Here is a 10,646-nt window from a genome sequence, read left to right as displayed (position 1 = left end):
TGTGGAGTGTGATAGGGAAAGATGTGTGTGAAGTGTGCCAGTACATGTGGGTGAATGTGGACATGGCTGAAAGTATGCGAGGTGGAGTGGTTGTCTTAATACCCAAAAAGGGCGATTTGAAAAACTTAAAAAACTGGCGCCCGATTACGCTTTTAAATACTGATTATAAGATCTACGCTAAAATTATTGCAAATCGGATGCGTGCGGTAGTGGAGAGTGTGGTGAGCGAGGACCAGTACTGTGCGGTGCCTGGTAGGAGAGTACATGAGAGTCTGTGTCTGGTGCGGGATTGTCTGGGTGATTGTAAGGAGCGAAAGAAGAGGGTGTATGTGGTGAGCTTGGATTTTGAAAAAGCGTATGATAGGTTGTCGCATGGGTTCTTGTTCCGAGTGTTGGTGTGCATGGGGTTCCCGGGTATGTTTGTAGAGCGAGTGAGGAGTCTGTATGAAAGGATTTATAGTAGCATGTTAGTGAATGGGAAGGTTGGAAGGAGAGTGAATGTGATGTCTGGTGTGCGTCAGGGGTGTCCGCTGTCGGCCGTGGTTTTCATCTGCGCCATGGAACCGTTACTATGCCTGATAAGACAGGATAAGATGGTGAGGGGGATCCACATCCCAGGTAGTGACGGCAGAGAGCTGAAGGTATGTGCGTATATGGATGATGTGTGTGTGATGTGTGAGTCTGAGAGTGCAGTGAGGAGAGTGAAGCTATTAGTGTCCGTGTTTTGTGGTGCGTCTGCGTTCCGTATTAACTGGGACAAAAGTGAGTGCAAGGTGTTTGGTGAGACTGGAGTGAGTGTAGATATGGGTTTAAATATTGTGTTCGGGCCAATTAAAATCTTAGGCATCAAATTCAATAATAACTTACAGGGGGAAGAGAGCTGGGAGGAGGCAAAGCAGAAGGTAGAGAGAAGGCTAGATTTCTGGAAATTGCGCAATCTTACCATGATAGTCAAAATTCTCATATTAAAAAGCGTAATTTTACCAATCTTTCTATACGTGGCATTAGTTTTCCCTCCGGGATACATGAGTCAGAGGAGGATAAACAGAGTCATGTTTCTGTTTTTTTGGGGGTCCAAGATGGAACGCTTGAGGAGGGAGGTAGTACACAAGACTTGGGAGAGAGGAGGGATGGGCTTCCCAAATTTAGAGGCATATTTTGGATGTAACAGCATAGTCTTTCTACTGAGTATGTTACACAAGACTACAAAAGGGGCGTGCATGATGCGGTATTTAGCAGGGAGATGGTTCGTGCGCATGAAATGGTGCGAATATGACTTGAGGAAACCAGTCGCTTTCCAAATCCCTAAGTGGTATGAATGGACAGCATGTTTTGTGGCGAAGTTTGAGTTGGATGACTGTGAAGTGAATGTACTTAAGAATAAGCGAATGGGGAAACGAATGATTGAGAGTAAGGATGAGGTGTCTGATATTAATTCTGTTAGCAGAGTGAATGTGGAGAGAGTGTGGAAGAAAGTGCGGATGGATGGGATGAGTAATAGGCAGAGTGAGATTGTATGGCAGAGTCTGCATGGTGTGTTACCGGTGCGAGAGTTTCAGCGTGTGAGAGGTTTGGTGAGGAGTGAGAGATGTCCAAGAGAGGGGTGCGGTGGATGTGAGAATGTGGTTCATTTATTTTGGAACTGCAGCCATGCACAGAATGTGCTGCGGAGACTTGGCTCGTTATGTAAGGAGATAATAGGAGTTAATTTCATGTCCTTTGAGTTAGTTATGTTTGGTTTAGGTGTGAGAGGCAGTGTGAGAGAGAGACTGTTGTGGCTGTTTATGGCGTGTGTGAAGGAAGTGTTGTGGGATGTAAGGAATGTGTATGTGTTCAAGAGGAAGGATGTAAGTGAGAGGGACAGCGTGCGAATGGTGTTGGGGAAATTATACTTCATTTATTTATGGGATAAAAGAAAGGATGGAGTCGATGCGGAAGGAATATGGAAGGTTAAAAAATGGATACAATTAGTTGATTTGTCATGATTTGTAATGTATTTATGTTGTATAAATGTGATGGAATTATTATGTTGTAAATAAATAAAAACCTTTGGTTTAAAAAAAAAAAAAAAAAATCTGTTCTTATCAGTTTAATATCTGATACGTCCCCTATCTGGGGACCATATATTAAATGGATTTTTAGAACAGGGAGCTGGAAAAAGAGCTTGCTCTGTCCACTCCACGCATTGACCTGGTATTGCAGTACCTCCAGGACCGGTGCACCCCCTTTCCTACAACCGTTTCCAAAAGCAGAAAAACAAAACCGACGAGCAAGAGGTGCAGCGCAGCTGTGGCGGCTGCTGCTACCACCACCCAAACACTTTGATTGACACTCAGCCCGTCTGCTCGCAACATTGTATCCACTGAGCAGCTGCGTCTGCCAGAGTGTGCACAGCACAGGTACAACTGGAAGCAAAACACACACACACACACACACACCAGTTCATATGGCAGCCGCACTCTATAGTTCGTACCTACCGCTGCGCTAATAGCCAAGTTGGAAACATCGGGCAGGCACAGCGTATCCTGGCAGCCTGCCTCTGTATGCTCCACGTATTCGGGTCATGGGTGTATGTGCAGGGGGCCCGGAGCCCCAGGGGGCCCATAAAGTCTCTCTTCCCCACATTGTAAACCAATGCTATCAATGAAGCTTTATAGTTTGGGGGCCCAGTTCCAGACTTTGTACTGGGGCCCCGCAGCTTCAAGTTACACCTCCGGATCAGGATAATGCTAGGCCATTCCAACCAGCCTGTGTGTGTGACCTGCAGTCGCTGGTAGTCGAAAAGCGGCCGGCCCCGGATGCGCGCTTCACAGTGGACAGACAGCAGCGGACCCCCAATCACACAGGCCCAAGGCTTGCTATGTAGCACGGAATACCTCATTGGACTGCAGCACTCCACGCGGGCTGAGATACACGCTCCACGTGGGATGGGCAGTATTCGTCCATGAAGATCCAGGCCAACGTTTAGAGATGGAGCAACACTCGGGGAGCAAAGAACTCCAACGAACGGACGTCTACTTTACAAGGATGTATTGCTTTATTCAATTCATGGACACAGAAACAGTTCAACCGCTCGATTACAGACCGCAGTCAATACAGTAAAGAAAGAAATGTGTCTGTTTAATGTAAACTTGCATGGAGCTCGTTTGTCAGCCACTGACTGACTGAATGCTGAAACGTGGTCTGACGTTACATGCACCACCAGGGATAAGGCCTTGCCTATAAGCATTCCCCAGCTGGCAAAAACGGAACCTCCCTGCCTATTCCTCACCATGGAAGAACGGAACCTACCTTTTTTTTAAAAAAAGAAAGCCACAGCAGCAGCCAACTAGATTTTGGTAGGCCGCTGTCTCCCCCTTGTGTGCTGCATAAAAAATGCACTCCACTAAAAATAACAATGATCCACGAAATAGAGCGTATGGAGAGAATGAGGCTTCCAGATGAGCCGTCAGGCTATGATAAATTGTATCACACCTGGGCGATATGGATAGATGCCCGGAGCTCACCCCTATTTACCAAGTGGTTACAGACAGGGACATGTGAGTAACACGTTTAAACCACAATCGTAAAGAGAAACAACAATTCCGGAGCCCGCCCCCCCCCCCCTTTTGTTTTATTTTCTCTTTCTCCCGTGTCATAGATACCTACCCTCCCTTACCACCCCCCCCCCCTTACCCTCCCCTCATTCCCCTGTTTGTAGACCTTATAAAATATCACAGACAAACATGATATAGTTCAACTCGAAATTGATTTATTAAGTTTCATTGTCAAAGTTAATTTTACATTGCTTTGAGATAAGGCAAAAGTTTCCCCCCCTCCATGAAACCAATAAAACCTATATTGAATAAAATAAAAATGATGCAGTTACCGGTAGTTCTGCAGCTTCTTGGTGGAAATAAAGACCATCTCCCGTCTCCCAGCTGCAGCAGAGACTGACTGAAATGGCTGCCAAGCCCGGTATTAATGCTTCTAAATTGATGACATCACAAAGGAGTGACATCGTCAGCCTTCCAAACACCTGGCTCAATTGCATACAGTATGTATGTATGTATGTATGTATGCATGTATGTGAGTGAGTCTATCTATCTATCTATCTATCTTTATTAATTATGTAGAATATAGATATGGATTATTTCTAAATGACAGATTTTGTAGATATAGATGAAAGATAGATTTAAGATTGTGTGTGTGTGTGTGTGTGTGTGTGTGTGTGTGTGTGTGTATGTATATATAATGTATATATGTAAAAAAAATATAAAATGTGTAGTTATGTATGTATGGCGGGCGGGCAAAAAAGGCCTGCTGTATGTTTTTAAGTTCTTCGGATGACCATGCCGCTCTAATATTCTCCTTACTAGGGTCTACTAATGCTGGCCCAGGGGAAGGCAATAAAGCCCTATGGGGCCGAAGCCAATTTCCCTTATTTTAGGTAAAAAGTTTCCATCCGTCCCCACTCGAAATGCGGCCGGCCGAAGAGATCCCTCCAACCGACCGACCGACGCACCTTCAGAGACAAACTAGTGCTTGCTTCTAGTGTCATCGCCGGCTTAACCATCCTGGGTAGGGAGCTGACGAGTCCTGCAGCAGCAGCAGCAGCAGGCTCTGCAAGCCTAGGATGCGTGAGCACGGTGCAAGAGGAAGGACTGAGGGTGTGAGGCTGGGCGCGGTTGAGAAGGCGTGGGGCGGGGCTATGTAAAGTTTTAATAGCTCTCCCAGCTGCCTGGGTGCATTGTGGGTGCGCCCAGAGTGCTGGCTGAGCGTGTTGCCTCAAGCCTTGGAAGTGGAGTTGGGCGGGCCGGGCTACAGGTGAAACCCATTTCGGGTTATCGCTTCTCGGCCTTTTGGCTAAGATCAAGTGTAGTATCTGTTCTTATCAGTTTAATATCTGATACGTCCCCTATCTGGGGACCATATATTAAATGGATTTTTAGAACAGGGAGCTGGAAAAAGAGCTTGCTCTGTCCACTCCACGCATTGACCTGGTATTGCAGTACCTCCAGGACCGGTGCACCCCCTTTCCTACAACCGTTTCCAAAAGCAGAAAAACAAAACCGACGAGCAAGAGGTGCAGCGCAGCTGTGGCGGCTGCTGCTACCACCACCCAAACACTTTGATTGACACTCAGCCCATCTGCTCGCAACATTGTATCCACTGAGCAGCTGCGTCTGCCAGAGTGTGCACAGCATAGGTACAACTGGAAGCAAAACACACACACACCAGTTCATATGGCAGCCGCACTCTATAGTTCGTACCTACCGCTGCGCTAATAGCCAAGTTGGAAACATCGGGCAGGCACAGCGTATCCTGGCAGCCTGCCTCTGTATGCTCCACGTATTCGGGTCATGGGTGTATGTGCAGGGGGCCCGGAGCCCTAGGGGGCCCATAAAGTCTCTCTTCCCCACATTGTAAACCAATGCTATCAATGAAGCTTTATAGTTTGGGGGCCCAGTTCCAGACTTTGTACTGGGGCCCCGCAGCTTCAAGTTACACCTCCGGATCAGGATAATGCTAGGCCATTCCAACCAGCCTGTGTGTGTGACCTGCAGTCGCTGGTAGTCGAAAAGCGGCCGGCCCCGGATGCGCGCTTCACAGTGGACAGACAGCAGCGGACCCCCAATCACACAGGCCCAAGGCTTGCTATGTAGCACGGAATACCTCATTGGACTGCAGCACTCCACGCGGGCTGAGATACACGCTCCACGTGGGATGGGCAGTATTCGTCCATGAAGATCCAGGCCAACGTTTAGAGATGGAGCAACACTCGGGGAGCAAAGAACTCCAACGAACGGACGTCTACTTTACAAGGATGTATTGCTTTATTCAATGCATGGACACAGAAACAGTTCAACCGCTCGATTACAGACCGCAGTCAATACAGTAAAGAAAGAAATGTGTCTGTTTAATGTAAACTTGCATGGAGCTCGTTTGTCAGCCACTGACTGACTGAATGCTGAAACGTGGTCTGACGTTACATGCACCACCAGGGATAAGGCCTTGCCTATAAGCATTCCCCAGCTGGCAAAAACGGAACCTCCCTGCCTATTCCTCACCATGGAAGAACGGAACCTACCTTTTTTTTAAAAAAAGAAAGCCACAGCAGCAGCCAACTAGATTTTGGTAGGCCGCTGTCTCCCCCTTGTGTGCTGCATAAAAAATGCACTCCACTAAAAATAACAATGATCCACGAAATAGAGCGTATGGAGAGAATGAGGCTTCCAGATGAGCCGTCAGGCTATGATAAATTGTATCACACCTGGGCGATATGGATAGATGCCCGGAGCTCACCCCTATTTACCAAGTGGTTACAGACAGGGACATGTGAGTAACACGTTTAAACCACAATCGTAAAGAGAAACAACAATCCCGGAGCCCGCCCCCCCCCCTTTTGTTTTATTTTCTCTTTCTCCCGTGTCATAGATACCTACCCTCCCTTACCACCCCCCCCTTACCCTCCCCTCATTCCCCTGTTTGTAGACCTTATAAAATATCACAGACAAACATGATATAGTTCAACTCGAAATTGATTTATTAAGTTTCATTGTCAAAGTTAATTTTACATTGCTTTGAGATAAGGCAAAAGTTTCCCCCCCTCCATGAAACCAATAAAACCTATATTGAATAAAATAAAAATGATGCAGTTACCGGTAGTTCTGCAGCTTCTTGGTGGAAATAAAGACCATCTCCCGTCTCCCAGCTGCAGCAGAGACTGACTGAAATGGCTGCCAAGCCCGGTATTAATGCTTCTAAATTGATGACATCACAAAGGAGTGACATCGTCAGCCTTCCAAACACCTGGCTCAATTGCATACAGTATGTATGTATGTATGCATGTATGTGAGTGAGTCTATCTATCTATCTATCTATCTATCTTTATTAATTATGTAGAATATAGATATGGATTATTTCTAAATTACAGATTTTGTAGATATAGATTAAAGATAGATTTAAGATTGTATGTGTGTGTGTGTGTGTGTGTGTGTGTGTGTGTGTGTGTATGTATGTATATATAATGTATATATGTAAAAAAAATATAAAATGTGTAGTTATGTATGTATGTATGTATGTATGTATGGCGGGCGGGCAAAAAAGGCCTGCTGTATGTTTTTAAGTTCTTCGGATGACCATGCCGCTCTAATATTCTCCTTACTAGGGTCTACTAATGCTGGCCCAGGGGAAGGCAATAAAGCCCTATGGGGCCGAAGCCAATTTCCCTTATTTTAGGTAAAAAGTTTCCATCCGTCCCCACTCGAAATGCGGCCGGCCGAAGAGATCCCTCCAACCGACCGACCGACGCACCTTCAGAGACAAACTAGTGCTTGCTTCTAGTGTCATCGCCGGCTTAACCATCCTGGGTAGGGAGCTGACGAGTCCTGCAGCAGCAGCAGCAGCAGGCTCTGCAAGCCTAGGATGCGTGAGCACGGTGCAAGAGGAAGGACTGAGGGTGTGAGGCTGGGCGCGGTTGAGAAGGCGTGGGGCGGGGCTATGTAAAGTTTTAATAGCTCTCCCAGCTGCCTGGGTGCATTGTGGGTGCGCCCAGAGTGCTGGCTGAGCGTGTTGCCTCAAGCCTTGGAAGTGGAGTTGGGCGGGCCGGGCTACAGGTGAAACCCATTTCGGGTTATCGCTTCTCGGCCTTTTGGCTAAGTTCAAGTGCACTTGTGCAGGAGAGCTTAGCCGGAGGGTATCCCAGGTACCCCTCTCCTCGGCCTGGCGGGATCGCCCACTTCGGTGGGCTAAACCCGCCTGCTGCTATTGGGGAGAGGGCCTAGTCCTAGGGATAACGAGTTGCGATCCCCCTTGCCCGCTTGACCTTGTGTCAAGGTGTGGGAATTACAACAGCGGTGTTGTAAGGCGCTATAACAGGAGTCATGGGTGCGGACCCAGACTCAATACCGGCATACGCCCGGATATTAAACACTATTCGAGTTATTTTTACCGATGAAGCGGCGGGTACACGTGGCCTGCGTTATGTGGTGGAGGACGTGCTCATGGGAGTATTCAATATACAAAAGCGAGAAATACTGGCAATACAGGACTACCCCAAGCGTAGGACTTATGATGTTACCTTTACCCAGAAAGGTATTTTCCATGATTTGATCAATGCGATTCCTACCAAACAAGATCCACGGCTTGAGGGTGTCCAGTTGGTTGAGCACGTCCTAGATGTGACCAAGCTCATAGTGATTAAGATGTATTCTCCCTACGCTGACCAAAAAGAAGTGGAAGCTTTCCTGAGTGGCTATTTCAAATCGGTCAAGTGTATGGGAAAGATTATGAATGAGCTTGGTATTTGGACATCTAAGTGGAGATTCCAGGTCACGTGTATTAAGGACCCTGGGTGCCCAGGGGGTCTGAAACTACCGCCTGCTCGTTTTAAACTGGGTAATGTGAGTGGCGACCTCTATTTTGCGGGAATGCCAGCCTACTGCCGCAACTGTAGAAAATATGGCCATGAGAAAGACAGTTGCGGCGTCACCTGCAGGAATTGTGGTGGCTCAGAGCATGAGACCAACCAGTGTCCTATGGCAAAAAAATGCGATCTATGCGGCAGAGTTGGTCATCTTTCTTTTGAGTGTCGCCATAGGGCACGAAATACGGAGCAGCGAGGGCAGCCAAGGAAACCAGAAGACCAAACCGCACCCCCCCAAGGAGAGGAACCGGAGGATATGGATACCACCAGCAGACCCCCCCAAAATGAGGAAGGTAAAGCAAAAGAGCAGCGGCGTAGCAAGAGGAGGGCTGCCGAACGGCCGATGGACTCCCATCCCCAGGAGCCTGGGGCAGAGGGGAGGCCAAATGAAGCCGTTCCTGGCCCGCAGGAGACGCCGGCTGCGGAGGTACCCGAGGCAGAAGACCCCGGGGGAGACGCAGCGGCAACAAAAAGGCGGAAAGGCTCAAAGGCCACCCTGTACTCGGAGGTGGTACGGGGGGGACCTAAGGAAGTAACTGCTGACGCAGTGAAACCGGACGGTCCCCCTAAGGTGCCATCCACCAGTGCCCCTCCCCCTCCCAGCCAGGTGGGGGACCCAAGGGCAACCTCCGAGGTGGTGGCCAGGAGCCAAGTACCCACCCCTGCACAGGGGAAACGAGAGCAGCAGAAGGCCGACTTGCCGACCCCCGGGGTTGAGACGCTACCCATGTCGTCCATCTGGGACTTATCAGGCATTCCTGCCTCGGGTGCCCTGGGGGGTCAGCTGAGTGATGGGAGTTCCTCTCCAGCATCATCGTTGTTCACCGTGGATTCGGATGCGGGGGGGTATGAGAGCTCCAGCGGGGTCTCTGGTTTAGCCGGAGAGTGTGGGTTTTAAGTTGAACACCGCGGGTGTGCACACCACCATCCCTTCACACACTCAATGATGGCGGACCTTTCATGTCTCACTTTTAATGTAAGAAGCCTCGAGAGTAAAGTGAGACGGGCTGCCCTGTTTAACTACCTCACCATTTTTGCTGCTTCCGTTTTTTTCCTGCAGGAATGCGGCATCCCGCACAAATCCCAATATAAAAAGTATGAGAAGGATTGGGTACATGGGCCATCAGTCTGGTCTGGATCTAACGAGTCCAGATCAGCAGGGGTCGCCATTCTTTTTAAAGGGAACGTTTTTATTGAAAATTTTTATGAAATTTTACCAGGCAGAATTTTATTGGTCAGAGTTTTATTAAATGGTATTAGATGGCAGTTTTTAAATTTTTATGGTTCTCCAGAAAAGAAGGTGAGAGCAGAAATGTTGGAGATTTTACCCCTTTTTATTAACAGTTCTTATCCCTTAGTTTTAGCTGGAGATTTTAATTGTGTTTTAAGGGGGGAACGCCGGTTCTCTAACTCCGTAAGCAGGAACTATGACAAAACTGCCAATATGCTCAAAAACATCGTATCAGATCACCTGCTTACGGATGTTTTTAAAAAATGCAACCCGCTTTTACCAGAAGAGGCCGGCGTGACCTGGAGCAACACCACCTGCAGCTCCAGGATTGATTTTATCTTCTGCTCTCACCAGGTACAACCTTTTAGATCTGATGTTTTTACCAACACATTCTCTGACCACAAGGTTTTATTTTTTAAAGCAAACCTTGCCGAGAGAAGGAGAACCAGTAATGCCTGGAAGATGAACGTGTCCCTTCTACAAGATCCGCAGGTTTTATCTGATTTTATTACCTTTTTTAAAGAGTGCAGACGGGCAAGAGATCCCAACATTCCCACCAGCCAGTGGTGGGAAAAGATGAAGATGAAGATTAAGGATTATTTTATCAGGGTTGGGATCTCCAAAGCCAAAGAGAAACGGGCCTTTTATTCTGATTTAAACACCCGTCTGCAGACCCTGTACAAAATGAGAGAGCATGACATTGATGTGACTCGAGAGATTTTAGATGTAAAGAAAGAGATTGCCAAATGCCTGGAGCAGAGAGGTAAAGAAATTATATTTCGCTCTAGAGTTAAACACCTTGAAGAAAACGAGACCTGCTCCAGGTATTTTTTTAAGAAAATCACCGATAAAAAATGTGTTTTAAATGAACTGGATGGAGTCACAGATGTACAGGGTCTTTTAGGAAAGGTACATGGTTTTTATGCGGATCTTTTTAGCACCAAGAGTGTGGATGTAAGTTTTATGAAGGACTCATTAGAGGAGATCACGGATGTTTTAGATCCTGTC

At 47.5% G+C, this 10,646-nt stretch overlaps 2 non-coding genes across 2 annotated transcripts; both read left to right on the top strand.

The window, feature by feature from the left end:
• Positions 1-2,042: 2,042 nt before the first annotated feature.
• LOC136573910 (U2 spliceosomal RNA) lies at positions 2,043-2,227 on the top strand. The gene has a single exon (XR_010786118.1). It is a non-coding gene; the product is annotated as a U2 spliceosomal RNA (small nuclear RNA).
• A 2,598-nt stretch (positions 2,228-4,825) lies between these two features.
• On the top strand, positions 4,826-5,016 carry LOC136573931 (U2 spliceosomal RNA). Its single transcript, XR_010786132.1, has one exon. It is a non-coding gene; the product is annotated as a U2 spliceosomal RNA (small nuclear RNA).
• Positions 5,017-10,646: the final 5,630 nt, after the last annotated feature.

This window comes from Eleutherodactylus coqui, chromosome 7 (assembly GCF_035609145.1).
Source record: "Eleutherodactylus coqui strain aEleCoq1 chromosome 7, aEleCoq1.hap1, whole genome shotgun sequence".
Classification (NCBI taxonomy): domain Eukaryota; kingdom Metazoa; phylum Chordata; class Amphibia; order Anura; family Eleutherodactylidae; genus Eleutherodactylus; species Eleutherodactylus coqui.
This window is presented reverse-complemented; position numbering and strand designations above follow the sequence as displayed.